Source organism: Neoarius graeffei, chromosome 16 (assembly GCF_027579695.1).
Source record: "Neoarius graeffei isolate fNeoGra1 chromosome 16, fNeoGra1.pri, whole genome shotgun sequence".
Taxonomy (NCBI): Eukaryota; Metazoa; Chordata; class Actinopteri; order Siluriformes; family Ariidae; genus Neoarius; species Neoarius graeffei.
This window is the reverse complement of record NC_083584.1, coordinates 31,762,964-31,782,572: the sequence shown is the minus strand read 5'-3', so window position 1 is coordinate 31,782,572 and position 19,609 is coordinate 31,762,964. Positions and strand designations below refer to the sequence as shown.

General features: G+C 43.7%; 1 protein-coding gene across 1 annotated transcript in view; it reads left to right on the top strand.

Moving 5' to 3' along the window:
* Positions 1-19,609, top strand: part of ctnnal1 (catenin (cadherin-associated protein), alpha-like 1) — a 176,867-nt gene that overhangs the window by 90,920 nt on the left and 66,338 nt on the right. The window lies entirely within an intron of this gene.

The window sequence follows — 19,609 nt, the reverse complement described above, 5'->3', positions numbered from 1 at the left end:
ATATGTGGACATACTTTTTCTCTAAAAGTACATCTTATCAGAAGATGATGCTTAGTTTTTATTCTAATCAGGTTCTAATAAGCCCAAATAGCAAAGAGAAATAAAAAAATGCATGTAAAAAAACAGCTTGGGCCTTAGGAGGTTAATTGAAAAGCATTCCAGGTGACGACCTCATGAAGCTGGTTAAGATAATGCCAATTGTGTACAAAGCGTCATCAAGGTGAACACTGGCTGTTTTGAAGAACATAAAATATCAAACACATTTTGTTTAACACATTTTTTTTGTTTACCACGCATTTCCATACATGTTCCAGATGTTATTTCATAGTTCTGATGTCTTCAGTATTGTTCTACAATGTAGAAAATAGTCAAAATTCAGAAAACCTATGCAAGCGTAGGGGTGTACAAACTTTTGATTAGCATTATATGCTGGATACTTAAGAATAATCTAATAGCATGAAAAATAAAAATACAAATTAGTATGAATGTCTTAAGATATACTACAGCTGTTGGCCTCGGCTCAGGCCTGTCCTTCAAAGTTTCGACAGCTCCAAAATTTAAAGTGTGGTGGTGATGATGATGAGTTTATTCAGTAAAATAATGTACGGAATACAAGTATAGTGCACATTAAAATACATGGACAGTACAGTAAAGTGTAAACACTTATTATCCCCTGCTGGCCGAAAGGCCCGAAGGAGGATTATGTTGTGGCGATTTCAGTCTGTCCATCCATCCCGGGAAGGGTACTCCTCTCACTATTTTTGGAGGAATTTCACGAAACTTGGCAAGATTCTTTGTTATATGTTGGTAATACGCATATTGTAATTACATTGAATTAGGTCACATTTTACCAGAGTTACAGCCCTTGATTAACAAAATTATATTTTGACAATTTCATGAGTGTTTTCCTTCTGTAATCAACTCCTCTTGCAATTTTTGGAGGAATTTCACCAAACTTGGCAAAAGGCATATAAAATGTATGTCGGTAGTACGCATATTATTATTTTGCTTAATTCGGTCGCATTTTACCAGAGTTGTGGCCCTTGATTAACAACCTTGTACTTTCACAATTTCATGAAGGTGTGCTCGCCTTCTGACATCAACTCCTCTCACAATTTTTGGACGAGTTTCTCGAAGCTTGGCAGGAGACGGTAATGACGGTAATACGCATATTGTGATTTTGATTTGATTTTTGTTTGCAAAAATTAAATTTTGTTTGTGAAAAAGTGTCAGAATAGATTTTTAAATCCATTTATCTTCTCCTTATGTGCTTTTTATTTCTGGTATTTATAGAAGAGATACAGGAAGTAGCCTAGTCAAAAGCAGCAATCATTTTTGGAGACTGAGAGCAATTAAAAAAAAAAGTTAAAAAAAATCCCCCACAATTGGTTTGAAGTTCTTTTAAATGCCCTACTCTGGTACCAAAACTTTGCCATGTATTTTTCTGAGAGATAACAGGTTATTCATTAAAGATGTTCTTATTAAAGGCTTAACCACAGGAAAGGTAAGTTAGTTTAAAAAAAAAAAAGTATTTGCTCAGTCTTTTGAAGAGTGCCAGAATTTCTAGGGTTCCATCCAAATGTTTTTTTATTTATTTTATTTTTTATTGTATTTTTAAAAAAAATAGGTTTCCAAAGAGAGGAGAAAATTCGTTATCCCTTTAAAAAGTTAACCAGCACCTAGAAGTAGTGCATTTGGTAAAGCAAACTGTAATTTTGGAAAGGAATTTTATTTTATTTTTCCTCCAAACAACTTAAACTGACCAAGCAGCATAAGAAGACACACTCGAGTTCTTTCACGGTCCTCTGTTAGACTGCTTTCAGCTGATGGTAATCCACAGAATGATGCTGGCCTACAGTAAATACACAGCGCGATCAGCTGCTCCCATACCCCCCAGTGAGAGAGACCTGCACAGCACTGGGATTATCGTGGCTTTAGGGTTAGCAGCTCATTCCCCACAGCGCCGACACACGCAGTCATGCGTCTAATCCTGCTGCTCATTCTCCTGGCTACTCACACGGAATGAGCAAAAGGGTCACGCTAAATCCAGTGGAGCACATGGGAAAACTCTGTGAAGTTCCTCTCTCAGAGAAAAAAAAATCAGAAGGTAGAGGCACTGAACAGGATAAAAGCTCAGTGACGAGGCTGTGTGTTAAAAGGGGAAAATTGGACTGAATAAAATCGATGAAGTTGTGCATTTAAAAGATCAAAAACTGTGCTTTGCATATGTATTCACACCCTACACATTTTAAAGTGTTAGTGTGCCATATTTTACCATTTTTGAACAGCAGATTTAAAGGTCATAGGCAATGGTCAGAGGTGGAACGTAGAATATCAACTTTGTCAAGAAGAACGACCCAAAAAGAGAATTCAATCTTCCTAGTGTTTAATTTGCACCCTTAAACTGAATAAAACAGTTAAAATATACTGTTTTGCCCAATTTCCGAAGGTTTGTTTACATCTCACTTGTGCGCACTTTCACCGCCAGGGCGCAGTCGTCATGACGTCATTTAAGCCAAACAGACCGGGAGCAGCTCTGTGTCTACTTGCGAACCAAGCACACGTGTACGGACTTTGGTCATGAGAGGTTGTGTAAAATGTCTGATAGCGATTTTGAAGTAGGAACTCTCCAAATTGAATATCGAGAGGTGAAACCATATATGTATGAACCTATGGCCGTTGTGAAGCAATCGGTGAATGTGGCTCACTGGTTTGATGGTGCGGCCTCGGAATCGGACAGCGACTTGGCCGACTCTGATCGCGGTGACCCCGGACCTCAACAAGACAAGCGCCCAAATGATTTACCCTGGTAGTTATGATAAATTCTTACTTTCGTCATAATACTAAATAAGAGCCCTTCTGAAGAATAATTAAACCGTCCTCCCTAGTGGATATAGGGAACGATTACTTGACAGTGCGCCGGTAGGCCACATTAGCTTGCCATCCGCGGCATTATACTATTTATAGCCTACTTTGAGCGAGGAAATATCCCTTTGTCTCATTTCCACAATGATTGTACAGGATCCCTCAGGATTCTTGACTTGTCAATTGCAAGCAAAAGTAAAAATGTTTACCTCCAATCTTCTCCTTTTTGCTTGAGCATTGCTGCTCCGTTTCTTCTTTGACTGCTTGATTTTGTTTCACGCACACAATCCACTCTCTCTGCCTCTTCTTCTCTTTCGGAAAAAGCCAACCCCCTGGCTTCACGCGCACGATCCACTCTCTCCGCCTCATCTCTTTCGGAAAAAGCCAACCCACTCGCTCCGCCTCGTCTCCTTTTTCGGAAAAAGCCAACCCTCTCGTTCCGCCTCTTCTCCTTTTTCAGAAAAAGCCAATCCTCTCGCTCCACCTCTTCTCCTCTTCCGGTAAAAGCCAATCCACTCTCTCTGCCTCTTCTCCTCTCTCGGAAAAAGGTAAAAACTTCTTCCTGAACCGGTCCCATTGTTAGAGTTCACTGCACAACAATAAGGCATAGTTTATCTTTGGAAATTCCTGAATGCACGTCTGCACTCAAGCCGAACGGCAACGTAAGTAAATGGAAGTGGACTCAACTCAAGTGGTTTGTTTGTCTTAAATGACGTCACGCGCCGAGTGGTCATGAAAATCACTGAACAGAAATTCGCCACGATCCGCGCTAACTTATTACTTATTAACAATACCTCTTGGGACCAGAAGAAAATTACAGAGGGTTTTTTAACATATAAAGTTTCAAATGTGCATAAAATTTAAAACCGTTGCCTATGACCTTTAAGGGTGCATTGTGAGATGTTTAGCTCATCTGACCGTAACGCTGATGAGTCATTGCCATGGTGTAGCGTCCGTCCATCCATCATCCACAATTAAGTTAAATCATATCTCCTCCATCAATTCTCCACGGATTTCCGTTCTGATTGTTTTGTTTGAAAGAGCTTGTTACCCCACACAAAACTTGGTTGTTGTTTTGTCAAAGATTTTGCTAACGACTTCATAATTAGGCCAAATTAACGAATTTTCCAGGCCTCTCGCTAGAATTGTCTCTCCTCCCGCATTTCTCATCCGATTCCAGTTCTGATTGGTGTTTTGGGTAGATCTTCCCATGAGGAACAAAACTTGGTTGGTTGGTTGGTTGGTTGGTTGGTTGGTTGTTTATTGATTGATCTGTTGTAAACAATTTGTTTACAACTTTGTTTATTATCTGTTAAATCGTATCTCCTCCCTTTTAATGGATTTCAGTTCTGATTTTGTTTGAAAGAGCTAATCCTTCTGTACAGCACTTGGTCATTGTGTTGTCAAATTTTTGCTAACGAACTGCTAATCAGGTCAACTTCACGAATTTTGGGACTTCTCATTAGAATTGCATCTCCTCTCGCAGTTCTCACCCGATTTCAGTTCTGCTCAATGTTTTGGATAGATCTTCCCTCAGGGAACAAAACTTGATCATTTATTTGATTTTCTTGTTGTAACCAATTTGTTTACAACTTTTGTTTATTTTCTGTTAAATCGTATCTCCTCCCTCAGTTCTCAGTGGATTTCAGTTCTGGGGTGGGTTTTCCAAAAGCGTCACAGCACAAAGATCATCGTTAAATGGTAGCGCGAGCATCACAATGAACACTCTCTCTTAGTTAAGATGCTCTTGGTGTTAAGAGGCTTTTAGGAAACCCAGCCCTGATTGTTTTATTTGAAAGAACTCGACCTTCTGCACAAAACGTGGTCGTTGTACTGTCAATTTTATGCTAAGAAATTAGTAATTAGGTCGACTTAACACATTTTCTTCAGACTAGAATTGTATCTCCTCTCTCGTTTATCATGCAAATTCAGTCCTGATGGATGTTTTGGGTAGATCTTCCCTTGGGGAATAAAATTTAGTCTTTTGTTGATTTTCCTGTTGTAAACACTTTGTCATGGAGGTTGGTTGTCTCTCACATCGTCACGTTTCAGTTCTCTTTGATGTTTTGGTCATCATGGTTGTTTTGATGGCAGGCCAAATGAGCTACTACGTCCTTGACATTCTGATTAAACGTTATGATTTTTTAAAAATCCAAACCGTGATGTACATCATCCAGGAATTATTTTGATAGCTTCTTGGTCTTCTTAATGCTGTTTGTTTTTAGGTATGTTTTCTAATAAACTCAGCAGTGTATGGAAATTGATATTAACACTACAAAATGTGGAAAAGTTCAGTGGGGGGGGTGAATATTTATGCAAGACACGTTTCAACAATGAAAACTATACGCTATATATTGTATATTTTATATACAAGTGAAAGTTTAAGGTGCACTGAATGTTATTTTGGAAATCTGCTTGACTAGACTGTTCTATTTCTAGTCCTGAAGGGACTTTTTTCTGTCTTGCAGGTTTTTCTGGCTTGGTAGTCCATGCAGTGTTCGTTTTGGACTTTCTGAAAACATTGATGCTGGTGTTTAATGAATGCTGCAGCGGGTCCCTCAGAGCTCGGTGTAAACAAACTGCCAGTTCCCAGCTCTGGGTGAAAGCGCTCTAAAATAGTGGACAATCGAATGAATGCAGTGAGCTGCAGGCGACTTTAAAGAGCGTGAGCACTGAGGTCCTGTTCCTTCACCCTCTCGAGCTTCTCCCCGAGCACACTGCCTCAGGCTCTGTCCCTTTACAGCAGTGCTACTCAGTTACACACACTCCAGCCATTCACACAAGCGCCCGAGGCTCTTCTTTTCTCCTGCACGGGGATTCTTGTCTTAAGCCTTTACAAAGGCTTTTCTTCAGAGTTCTGGCAAAAGACGGAGGTAGAAAACCCCCCATCTAAAGCAGGAATGTATCAGTATGGCAAAGAACAACGGTGTTCCTAGCACAGGAATTAGACAGATTAATAAGAGTAGGAGAGCGCATGCTGGCAGGCTGATTTGGCCCATATCACAGGATCATTTTGCACAAGCAGACTGAATGCTGGATTTCTGGCTGCGAACCAGCTGCCGGATGCAATCAGAGCTTTGGTGTGATGTGTCTTTTGGAGAGCAAACGAGAACAAAACTGCAGAAATTGTGCAGCAGTGGTGCTTTCACCCCAAACAGATGTCTCTATTTTACAGTCTCACTCACTCTTGGCCACAGCTTTCAGCCTCTCTGTTTCTGTATTCGATTTTTGGTCCTCAGCATATTTTTGGGAATATCGGCTCTCTTTTGTGGCACGGATCAGCTTTATGATGCTCCATATGCCAAGTGGTGCTTGGCTAAAATACGGCAGCTGCCTCATCCTGCACATCTGGGCAGGGTCGTGTCTACGGAGTATTTAAGAGGACGTACATATGCTTGCCTGCTGCTCACACACAATAGTGAGAAGAGTCGTATGTTATTAACCAGGGTCCAAAATTAACTTTCTGCCAATGGCTGATTAAACTGAAAAAAAAAAAATTTATATATATATTTTTTTCTTCGCGGTCCAAATCCTGCACTCTGTTTGGCTGGCGAGTGGGTCCATATCCGACGGTACGGACCTCTGGCGACTTGCTCGTTCGCAACAACAAACAGTAGAATTTTTTGTCAACGTTTATCTTTTTTTTTTTTATAAGATTTATTTATAAGATTATCAAAAATCTTATTTTTTGCCAGCATTTCTCAGGAAAATGGCATTAATTTTACATCATGGATAGCGATAACGACAGTGTTCACAGCGAAAACAAGTTTTACTACCCTGAGGAAGAAGAAATAAAATAAAACATTTCAGGAGAAAGCTAAAACCTGTAATTTGCTAACGCTGAGCAAAAACATGGCTGAATCCTGAATGACTCCTATTTGTATAAATAGAGGACTACATGGGCGGCAAAATGTAGGGTTTTTTTTTTTCCTGCCATGGAAGTGCACTTGTATACTGAGGAGGAAGCAATATGCATTACAGCCGTGAATGAGGATTCAAAATGGCGGCTCGGCTTGGTTTTCCCTTTCGGGCGCTCTTGTTTTCTGTTAGAATTTGGTAAAGAAAAAAATAAATATATTATTTACCAGCTTAAGGTTGGTCCATATGGTGAAATACCGTGACCTCGGCCTTGAATACTGACCTCGGCCCAGAGGGACTCGGTCAGTACTTTCAAGACCTCGGTCACGGTATTTCACGATATGGACCTCTCAGCTGGTAAATAGCATATATATTTTACCAGCCAAAATATTTTTCAACCTTGTGTCTTGTATCAAGGTTTATTCTATCCACATTCATTGGATATGAGCAATCGCGTGCTCTGATTGGCTACTCTACTACTAGGCCATCATCTCATATACCATGAGTAGAGAAAAACAAAATGGCCAAGCGTGTTGCTGAACCAACCGAGGATGAAATAAAAACTCTACTCGAAAACAAATCCCCAAAAAAGCAACAAAACATGGAATAAAAGTATTTGATGGTAAGAACATATATCTTATTTTTATGCCTCCGCCACCATAAGGTGCAGGAGGCATTATGTTTTCGGGTTGTCCGTGTGTCCGTCCGTGCGTCCGTCCGTCCCGAAACCTTGTGATCCGTCCGTGTGTCCGTCCGTCCCAAAACCTTGTGAACGAGATATCTCAAAGGCTAATGAAAGGAATTTCACCAAACTTTCACCATTTGTGCATTTGGGGACAAAGATGAACTGATTAGATTTTGAGATCAAAAGGTCTAAGGTCAAGGTCACTGTGAGGTCAAATGTCTGTCCAAAAACCTTGTAAACACAATATCTCCAAGGCTAATACAAGTAATTTCAACAGGTCAAGATTACTGTGAGGTCAAATGTCCATCCCCAGATCACAACTTAATAAGGCATGTAGTCTACCAGGTGGAGGCATCCCCATCAATGCCGTTGGTGTCGAGTTCTGTCTAGTTCAAGAATTATCGCATTTTCCACAAATTGCTGCTGTCATTTCGCTGGTTTGTTTACATTCTAAGTGGAAATGATTTTGTTGGATGTTTTGTATAAAGTTTTTTTTTTTATTTACCGACTTTGCAAAAAAAGAAAAATACAACTCCATTTCTGAAAATCCAGTGAATGTGGATAGAATAAAACAGTTATTCCACTCAGTCTCATCGTACATGGCTTATAGCCATTGGCTATCAGCTCGTGCACGACTCGATTTCATGGAATAACTGTTTTATAGCAACAGTGGCCAGCGACGGTCAATTAAAGAATAGTGAAATGTAATCCGTCAACTTGTGTGTCACAGGGATGAAAGTTTATAGTGAAGTCAGCCTGATTCAGCAACCCGTTAATGGTGACTGACTGCATTTATTTTAATCACAAACGTAGATTTTAACTCATGTTTTGCAAGTGGCTGGTGCTAATATTGGACCCTGTTATTAGCTTTCAGCCTGCTTAAAGGTCTCTCATCTCATCTCATTTTCTTCCGCTTATCCGGGGCCGGGTCGCGGAGGCAGCAGTCTGAGCATGGAAGCCCAAACTTCCCTCTTCCCAGACACCTCGGCCAGCTCCTCGGGAAGAACACCGAGGCGTTCCCAGGCCAGCTGAGAAACATAGTCCCTCCAGCGTGTCCTGGGTCTTCCCCGGGGCCTCCTCCTGGGGGGACATGCCTGGAACACATCCCCAGGGAGGCGCCCAGGAGGCATCTGAAAGAGATGCCCGAGCCACCTCAGCTGATTCCTCTCGATGTGGAGGAGTAGCGGCTCTACTCCGAGCTCCTCCCGAGTGACTGTGCTTCTCACCCTATTTCTAAGGGAGCGCCCAGCCACCCTGCGAAGGAAACTCATTTCGGCCGCTTGTATCCGTGATCTTGTTCTTTCGGTCATTACCCAAAGCTCATGACCATAGGTGAGAGTCGGAATGTAGATTGACCGGTAAATCGAGAGCTTCGCCTTTTGGCTCAGCTCCTTCACCACGACGGACCGGTAAAGCGGCCGCATCACTGCGGAGGCTGCACCGATCCGTCTGTCGATCTCACGTTCCATCCTTCCCTCACTCGTGAACAAGATCCCGAGATACTTAAACTCCTCCACTTGAGGCAGGACCTCTCCACCAATTTGAAGAGGGCAAGCCACCCTCTTCCAGTCGAGAACCATGGCCTCGGACTTGGACGTGCTGATTCTCATCCCAGCCGCTTCACACTCAACTGCAAACCGCCCCAGTGCATGCTGAAGGTCCTGGTTTGGAGAAGCCAACAGGACAACATCATCCGCAAAAAGCAGAGATGAAATCCTGTAGTTCCCAAACAGGATTCCCTCTGGCCCCTGGCTGCACCTAGAAATTCTGTCCATAAAAATTATGAACAGAACCGGTGACAAAGGGCAGCCCTGCCGGAGTCCAACATGCACTGGGAACAGATCTGACTTACTGCTGGCAATGCGAACCAGACTCCTGCTCCGTTCGTACAGGGACCGGACAGCCCTTAGCAAAGAGCCCCGAACCCCATACTCCCGAAGCACCCCCCCACAGGATACTATGAGGGACACTGCCGAATGCCTTCTCCAGATCCACAAAGCACATGTGGACTGGTTGGGCAAACTCCCATGAACCCTCAAGCACCCTATGAAGGGTATAGAGCTGGTCCAGTGTTCCACAACCAGGACGAAAACCGCATTGTTCCTCCTGGATCCGAGGTTCGACTATTGGCCGAATTCTCCTCTCCAGTACCCTGGAGTAAACCTTCCCGGGGAGGCTGAGAAGTGTGATTCCCCTATAATTGGAGCATACTCTCCAGTCCCCTTTCTTAAAAAGAGGGACCACCACCCCGGTCTGCCACTCCAGAGGCACTGTCCGCAACCGCCACACAATGTTGCAGAGGCGTGTCAGCCAAGACAGCCACACAACAGCCAGAGACTTGAGATACTCGGGGCGTATCTCATCCACCCCCGGTGCCTTGCCACCAAGGAGCTTGCAAACCACCTCAGTGACTTCGGCTTGTGTAATGGAAGAGTCCACCTCTGAGTCATCAGCCTCCGCTTCCTCAATGGAAGACAAGATGGTGGGATTGAGGAGATCCTTGAAGTATTCCTTCCACCGCCCGACAATATCCCCATTCGAGGTCAACAGCTCCCCACCCGCACTGTAAACAGTGTTGGCAGAGTACTGCTTCCCCCTCCTGAGGTGCTGGATGGTTTGCCAGAATTTCTTCGAGGCCGACCGATAGTCCTCCTCCATGGCCTCACTGAACTCCTCCCAGTTTTGAGTTTTTGCCTCCGCAACTGCCCGAGCTGCGGCACGCCTGGCCTGCCGATACCCGTCAGCTGCCTCAGGAGTCCCGGAGGCCAGCATGGCCTGATAGGACTCCTTCAGCTTGATGGCATCCCTTACTTCTGGTGTCCACCACCGAGTTCGGGGATTGCCGCCACGACAGGCACCGGAAACCTTGCGGCCACAGCTCCGAACAGCCACATCGACAATGGAGGCAGAGAACATGGTCCACTCAGACTCGATGTCCCCCGCCTCCCTTGGAAGCTGGGAGAAGCTCTCCCGGAGGTGGGAGTTAAAGACCTCCCTGACAGAGTGCTCGGCCAGACGTTCCCAGCAGACCCTCACCATACGTTTGGGCCTGCCAGGTCTGTCCAGCTTCCTCCTCCGCCAGCGGATCCAACTCACCACCAGGTGATGATCAGTTGACAGCTCAGCCCCTCTCTTCACCCGAGTGTCCAAGACATGGGGCCAGAGATCAGATGAAACGACAACAAAGTCGATCATTGACCTCTGACCTAAGGTGTCCTGGTACCACGTGCACTTATGGACACCTCTATGCTTGAACATGGTGTTTGTTATGGACAAACTGTGACTAGCACAAAAGTCCAATAACAAAGCACCACTCGGGTTCAGATCGGGGAGGCCGTTCCTCCCAATCACGCCCCTCCAGGTGTCACTGTCGTCGCCCCCGTGAGCATTAAAGTCCCCCAGTAGAACAATGGAGTCCCCAGTCTGAGCACCTCTCAGTACCTCTCCCAGGGACTCCAAGAAGGCTGGATACTCTATACTGCTATTCAGCCCGTAGGCACAAACAACAGCAAGAGCCCTCTCCCCAACCCGAAGGCGCAGAGAGGCGACCCTCTTGTTCACTGAGGTAAACTCCAACACATGTCGGCTGAGCTGGGGAGCTATAAGCAAGCCCACACCAGCCCGCCGCCGCTCACCATGGGCAACTCCAGAGAAGTGGAGCAGGGCTCGACATTAGCATTTGCCCGATGGCCCGGCGGTGTTTTTTACGTCTTTCGGGCCAGTTCGGGCCACTAAATTTGGCCAAACAGTGGCCCGGGCAGGCCAGTACATTTTCGATACAAATTAACAAATTTTATTCCTCATATTTTACCCAGAATTGTGAAGAAATTGTTCGTAAAATGCACCTTTTCGATACGAGGTCCGCCATCTTTGTTTTCGTCACGCTCCGCTCCGCGGCAGGAGTGTGTCGTCTTCGTGCATCTTCGGAGATGTTCGGCGCTGTTCGGAAGTGTCATTTTGGCAGGAAAATAGCATCTTGTAGACAAAGACGGTTGCGGCAAGGAGACCATCAGAATGGTGAAATTCAAATAGAAATATGTTCAAACTCCACGCTCCCCAACCTGGCCAAAGGCCAGGTAAACAGTTTAAATATGATTGTGCATAAATTAACTATCGGGTGTTAACGAACGGCTTCATTTTGAACTCGGCAGCCAATCAGAACGCGTGATGTCACGCTCGGTTTACAACTCGCCAAATCGTAAAACAGCATTTCAACACACGCGCTTTAGCTTCAGATGGTGTAAAATCTTTCAGACTTTGTATATTAATATCAAAATTTCAGGATACACTGCCAAGAAATATGGCTACACGTGTATCAACTTTTAGTGATTTAAAGAAAGAAGTATAAATGTTGGTTGCTATGACTGAAATAGAACAGATAAAATAATGTGGTAAATTAGATCTGATCCCATATATTATATTATTCAAATATCCAAAGATGATAGATTTCATCAAAATAGCCAAACTAGGTCTACATTAGTTCATTACAACAAAAATAACTATTCTGACCCTCTCTGGTACAACCAGACCATGCTAAACCCAGTATACCCCCAGTTGCTAGGGTATCTGCTGTTGCCATGGCAATGGTTTATGCAAATGAGCTGAATTTGCAAAAATGTATTACTAGTTCCCCCAAGGGCATATCCTGAAAATTTGGTGTTTATATCTGGTCTCATTAAAAAATATATAACATTTCACCCCTTTTTGGCTCACCTGAGCATACCTGTTAATTAGCAGGTAATTAGGGTTATAAATCACCCCCGAGCAGGTAAGGCTTTGCAAAAATCTCACTAGATTATTCCCCAAAGTCCATCCTTTCAGGAAATGTATGGTTTGTCAGTGATTGTCATGATATTTTATTAATTAAGAAATAAAATTTCTTCCTGGGCAATAAAAATGCCCATTTAAATCCAGCATGATAAGGGTTAGTATGCCACCCTCACCTTTCATCCAGACTTGGGACTGGCCTGTGTGTGTCTTGTGGCTATTATATAAAGGTGTATTTAAAAAGTTCATTGTATTTCTGTAAGAATATCTACAGTGGTGAGAATTCAATATCTACAATGTTGAGAATATATGAGCCAAAGTTGAAACCATGACAAAAAAGGGAAATATGTCTACATCACACAGGGTGGGTTACAGGCAAAGCTTAGTTTACATTAGACCGTATCTGTCTCGTTTTCTTCGCGGATGCACTGTCCGTTTACATTAAAACGCCTGGAAACGCCGGGAAACGGTAATCCGCCAGGGTCCACGTATTCAATCCAGATCGTGTCTGGTCCGGTGCTGTGTAAACATTGAGAATACGCGGATACGCTGTGCTGAGCTCTAGCTGGCGTCGTCATTGGACAACGTCACTGTGACATCCACCTTCCTGATTCGCTGCCGTTGGTCATGTGACGCGACTGCTGAAAAACGGCGCGGACTTCCGCCTTGTATCACCTTTCATTAAAGAGTATAAAAGTATGAAAATACTGCAAATACTGATGCAAATACTGCCCATTGTGTAGTTATGATTGTCTTTAGGCTTGCCATCCTTCCACTTGCAAGTGGTAAGTGACGCGCGTGCCCGACATGCACTGAGATCACACACACAGCGGCTCAGTCCCAAATCACTGCTCGTGCGCTCCACTTGCGCGCTCTGTGAGCTGCGCAGGGCCGGAGTGCGCACCCTCCAGAGGGCACTCGCTGTTCAGGGCGGAGTGATTTGGAGCGCAGGATGCCTGCGGAGCCGAGCGTATCCGTGTATTGGCATTGCTGTGTGCACACAAATCGTGTATTGGCGTTGCTGTGTGCACGCTAATCGTTTTAAAAACGTTAATCTGATGATCCGCTGATACGGTCTAATGTAAACCCCACGTTATTCTATAAACAAGTTAGTTGCATGGTGAGGCAAAACTTAGCTTATTCTAAAACTTATACAAACAATTGTTAATGTAAAACAGTAATCAACAGCATGTGTTAAACGAACAGAGAACAAGAACAAAGGAAATTTTTAAATGTAACTAAGAAATTGATAGAACAAGAAATGCAAACAATAAAATATCAATGTGAACAAACAATAAAGATATAATAATGTTAGCAAAATATGAATAATCTTATTTTAATTAATTTCACCTTAAAATGCACCAGAATGCACAAATATGAATTGAAAAATCAAAATTTTCTGGGGGAGGGCCCCCGGACCCCCCTCTTTGTGCAAGCACCTGTGGTGCTTGCAGCGGCTGCCTGTGGTAGCCGTGGTTCGGGTACCGTGCGCATTTGGGCCACCACATTTTCCATTTGGGCCAGTAACTTTTCAATTCCAATGGGCCACCGGTAGTAAATGCTTAATGTCTAGGCCTGTGGAGAGTCCAGCCCCTCTCGAGGAGCTGGGTTCCAGAGCCCAAGCTGTGCATGGAGGTGAGCCTGACTATCTCTAGCCGATACCTCTCAACCTCCCGCATGAGCTCAGCCCCCGCCCCCCAGCGAAGTGACATTCCATGTCCCAACAGCTAGCCGCTGTGTTTGGGGATCATGTCGTTGAGGCCCCTGCCTTCGACTGCTGCCCAATCCACACTGCACCGGCCCCCTATGGCTACCTCTGTGGGTGGTGAACCCACAGGAGGTCGGGCCCACGTCACCGCTTCGGGCTGAGCCCGGCTGGGCCCTGCGGGCAAAGGCCCGGCCACCAGGCGCTCGCATACAAGCCCCAACCCCGAGCCTGGCTTCAGGGTGGGGCCCCGGCTGCGCCATACCGGGCAACGTCAGAGTCCTTGATTTTTTTCTTATTTCCATAAGGGGTTTTGGTGAACTGCTCTTGGTCTGGCCTGTCACCTAGGACCTGTCTGCCTTGGGAAACCCTAACAGGGGCGTAATGCCCCCGACAACATAGCTCCTCGGATCATTCAAGCACACAAACCCCTCCACCACAATAAGGTGGCAGTTCTAGGAGGAGCTACTTAAAGGTGCAGTCAGCTTTTTATTTATTTAAAATTTGTCATATTTGCCAAATTTCTCCTTCTATTCTGGTGAAACCGGCCTTTATGTTGTCCCCGGTTCTGTAAACTAAAGGAAAAAATCCCCCAAAATGACAAACTGATCAGAACCAACTCTAGACTAGCACGTGTGCATGTATTTTGGACTTGTGGCAGCTACAGGTGATATGTCGAGGCTTCTCATAGATTCAGAGCCAAATAGGCCTGGATGTATTTAAGATTTTATTTTAGATTAGAGGGAAAAAAGGGTAGGGAAGAAGAAGCCTTTGTCACATGCACACTCAAGCACTGTGAAATTCGTCCTCTGCATTTAACCCATCTGAAGCAGTGAAAACACACATGTACATACACAAGTGCGCAATGAGCACACACGCATACCCAGAGCAGTGGGTAGCTATACGACAGCACCCGGCGAGCAGTTGGGAGTTAGGTGCCTTGCTCAAGGGCACTTCAGCCCATAGCTGCCCCATGTTAACCTAACCGCATGTCTTTGGACTGTGGGGGAAACCGGAGCACCCAGAGTAAACCCACACAGACATGGGGAGAACATGCAAACTCCACACAGAAAGGCCCCTGTTGGCCACTGGGCTTGAACCCAGAACCTTCTTGCTGTGAGGCGACAGTGCTAATCATGCCGCCCAGAGGAAGCTATATTTGCTAGGGAGCAGTCATGGTAATGAGTACATTTGCATGCAAATGAAATAATCTAATAGAATGGTAATAATTCATTAACATGCACTTCAACGAAAACTCCACCCTGAAACACATTGAATGTGTCTATATTGAAATATTTGGGATGTGTTAAGGTGATAATGTGTGTGTGTGTGTGGGGGGGGTGTTCCGTTGTTGCTGTATTTTATTTTTTATTTTTTTTTAAATTCCAGCATTATTTCGTAATATTCAACGTAATGTTACTGAGAAATCTGGTGTCGGAATATTGGAGTGAGCATTGTGGGTAATGAAATTAGCCTAGCATGTTGATGAAAAGTCTTTTAAAAAAATATCATTGTAGAATTTCAGTAGGGGCGGCACAGTGGTGTAGTGGTTAGCGCTGTCGCCTCACAACAAGAAGGTCTGGGTTTGAGCCCCATGGCCAGCGAGGGCCTTTCTGTGTGGAGTTTGCATGTTCTCCCCGTGTCTGCGTGGGTTTCCTCCAGGTGCTCTGGTTTCCCCCACAGTCCAAAGACATGCAGGTTACAGAGACTCAGATTGTTTTGCAGGTCAAGGGGCCCACAGGGCCCCTCCTGGGAAAAACAGGGGCCCATTTCTACAATGGGGGGCCCAGTGATTATCCTTCAGTTGAAGCGAACCTAGTGAGCGAAGCGAGCCCAATGAACAGCTGGGGCAGCCCAGGGGCTGTTTTTTTCTTCTCAATTCTGTTTTTTTTTTTTTGGTATTAGAAGCCATATGAAGCAATGTAGATGACAAAAATCAATGCTTCAACCAAATATATTGAGATATTGTTTAATCAGTGGCAATATTTTGGGATTCAACCACAGGCCACTATATATCACATCTATATTATCTCCTTGTAAATTATAGCACAAGAATGGGTTTGTTTTTTGCATGCTGTGACGGTCTAATTCTGCTTGTCTCTAATCATCTCTACTTCTAATTTCATTAATTTATTTTATTAACTTGTTTTCAGTTTGGTGTAGGTCTATAGTAGTAGTAGTAGGTGGCGGTGGTAGTAGTAGTGGTTGCTGTTGTAGTAGTTGATGTTGTAGTAGTAGTTGTAAATCTAGTATGACTAATTACCTTGGGTATCAGGGGTATCAGTTTTTTCAGGTGAATGTACTCTCTTTCTGCCGAAGAATGACAAAATAGATGTATTTTTTCTTTTTTTTTTCTTATCCATGTTTTCTTGTCTCTTTTGAATATTCGTACATAGACCGTAAGACGCCACCTAGCGAAAGACTTGGATCAGGTTTTACTCGCTTGGGACGCTACAAACGGGGCGGCGTAAATACATGAACGGGTCCGACATATATTCAATATGGCGGCGGTCAAAACAAATTCATCCGATGCTGAAATCTGTTGAATATCCTGATAATTATGTTGGAAGTTGCATATTTGTGCAAGATTTTTGATATTGAGACCATGAAGTCAAGTAATACGCCACAAAATGTTCCAAATAGGGTATAAAATGCTCGCGTCCATATTGGCCCCTGCCCCTTTCGACAATGCGTTCATTATTCGAAATAGTGCATCTTAGATGCGGGCGCGCCAACAATCTGAGTCTCTGAGGTTAGGTTAACTGGTGACTCTAAATTGACCGTAGGTGTGAATGTGAGTGTGAATGGTTATCTGTGTCTATGTGTCAGCCCTGTGATGACCTGGCGACTTGTCCAGGGTGTACCCCGCCTTTCGCCCGTAGTCAGCTGGGATAGGCTCCAGCTTGTCTGCGACCCTGTAGAACAGGATAAAGCGGCTACAGATAATGAGATGAGAATTTCAGTACAAAATTCACTGAAGATCACGTTATTTGTAAAGATTAATATGAAAATTGCTCAGGGTGGATTTGTCCTTTTTTAAATTAAGGAATAATCTGATTTAACTAGTCTTATTATTACATATAATCAGATAAATGCCAAAATCAGATAATTGTCTGGGGCTGAGTTTTGTTAAAGCACCACAGCACAAAGATTAAATTATTTGAAAGATGGAGCCAGCATCACACTAAACACCTCTCTCTCTCTCTCTCTCTCTCTCTCTCTCTCTCTCTCTCACGCGCGCGCGCTACCACTTAACTCTAATCTTAATTTACATTATTTTTGAGAAGCTGAGCCCGGATTAGTGTGTGTTGGAAATGAACTATGTGACTGACTGTGTGTGTGTGCGCCAGTGGCGGCTGGTAGTCTTTCAAACAGGGGAGGCTGGTCGGTTACGATATTTCCAGATTTTAAAAGAAAAAAGAAAAACACATCAATTTTGCCCATACTCTTGCCTCTGATCTGGCTGATTGTTGGCAGGGTCACAAGCTGTGAAATAACAGGTCCTTTTGGCCCATTAGCCTACTGTCCAATATACATGATGGTGGTGTTGGGGGGGTATATTTTAACATTTTATATTTTAAAATTGTGGCATGTTGTTTAAAAATTGATCATTATTGAAAGCAGCTCTTTGTCAGGAACCTCAGCAGTAACAGCAGAGTGTTCTGGAATAGGCACAAGCACTGACCTTGGGGAGCCAAACATAGGGCTGGGTGCCACACATTTCATTCAAACACACTTTCCCTATATTTTACTTATTTTGACTGAGAAATATTTTATTGATAATTTTGATAACCCTTCACTTTTAATCCAGGTCTGTAGTGTGAAATGTTCTCGGCTGTGTTTTTGTTTAAAAATGTTTTCCAAATTGTAGCTGTGTTTAATTCATATCCAGAGAAAAATATATTCCAATATAATATACTCAGCATATACATTTTAAATAGATTCTATATTTTTGGTCCATCCATGACATATTACTAAAGTAGCCTATTTACTGTTGTTGATGTGGGTCACTTGCTGTTAGCCAATTCACTTTCTCGTACCAGGAGAGCTGAAAGGAACGAGTATTATTCCCTACCTTTTTCACCAAGTCAGTTTGAGGCGTTGGTCTACCCTGCTCTTTAATTTTAATTTTTTCCTCGAAAGGAAGACTGGCAAATGGCTTTGGCAAAATTAAATCAGCAATGCTTGGCATCCGTGCGCAGCTTTCTTGCTAGCTGATTAGCCCCCTCAAGTTCAGTCACTCAAATAAACGAAATTTCTGGAACTAAGATAGCAAACTTGACAACACTATATTTACACTTTATTTACAATGAAAATATATACAAACTAAAAAAGCTGGTAGAAACCGTATGTAATGAATGAAATCGAAATGTAAGCTGATCTCTTACAATACACCACAGCACTTGCGAATCCGCATGGGACTGAACTGAGATTCACCGCTGCCTGTCTATATTTGAAACAAGCTGTCAATCAAAGAAAATATCCGGCCGCTTTCACCAATCACCAGTCTCCTCGCGGAAAGCTTTGCCATGTCCCTCCCACTGTGAGGCTGGGAGTCCGGTGGGCGGGCGTTTTCGCAGTATTTGTCCAATAACCGTTTTGCATTTTGATATTGAAAAGCGCATAGCTCCCAAATGCCATTGAAATCCACTGAGGCTGGGAGTCCGTGGGCGGGCGTTTTCACAGTATTTGTCCAATAACCGTCTTGCATTTTGATATTGAAAAGCGCATAGCTCCCAAATGCCATTGAAATCCACTGAGGCTGGGAGTCCGTGGGCGGGCGTTTTCGCAGTATTTGTCCAATAACCGTCTTGCATTTTGATATTGAAAAGCGCATCGCTCCCAAATGCCATTGAAGTCCACTGAGGCTGGGCTGCATCGCGCTGTCACGAGGGGGAGAAACTCACACACACATTAGGCGAACTGGGGAAAGTTATAACGGAATGATTTCGCACTGTAGTGGGTTGAGCACATATATTTCTATGATTCTGGATCTGAAATAGCAATGTTATAAGGTCAGCTATAACATAAGCCTAGCGCAATTCATCCTACACGATGTTCGTCATTTTAGAGGAGGCTGAGCCTCCCTCGTTGTCTTAGAGCAATCGCCCGTGGTGTGCGCGTATGCATGTATTTTATATACTACTGAGGACCAAATGTTTAAAAACAAAAATTTGAAAAAAAAAAGAGCCAAAAAGTTTCCTTTTCATTACTGAGGTTAAGGTTAGGTTTAGGTACAGGCACAACATTAATTCACTGCAGTAATAATGATGTCAATGGAAGTTCCTCACAAGGATAGTGAGACGTGTGTGTGTGGGGGGGGTTGTACTTCCTACCTACTGAGGACCAGAAGATGTTTTTTGTTTTGTTTTTTTTCCCTTTTCTTTCCTTCTCTTCTCTCCACCAACTGTGAGGACATTTTGGCTGGTCCTCACTTCTCCAAAGGGCTGTTTGAGGGTTAAGACTTAATTCCAACCTGGACCTAGGTTTAGATTAGGGTAAGGGGTGGGGTTAGGCATTTAGTTGTGATGGTTAATGTTAGAGTTCGGGGCTAGGGAATGCATTATGTCGATGAGTGTCCCCACAAAGATAGAAGTGTGAGAGAGAGAGAGAGAGAGAGAGAGAGAATGTTTTAATCTGTTTTTAAGACTTGTTTATTCTAATGTCTTATGTTTATTCTTGGTCTTTGTATCATGCAACATCATTTGTGAATCTCCGCCTTCAGTTAG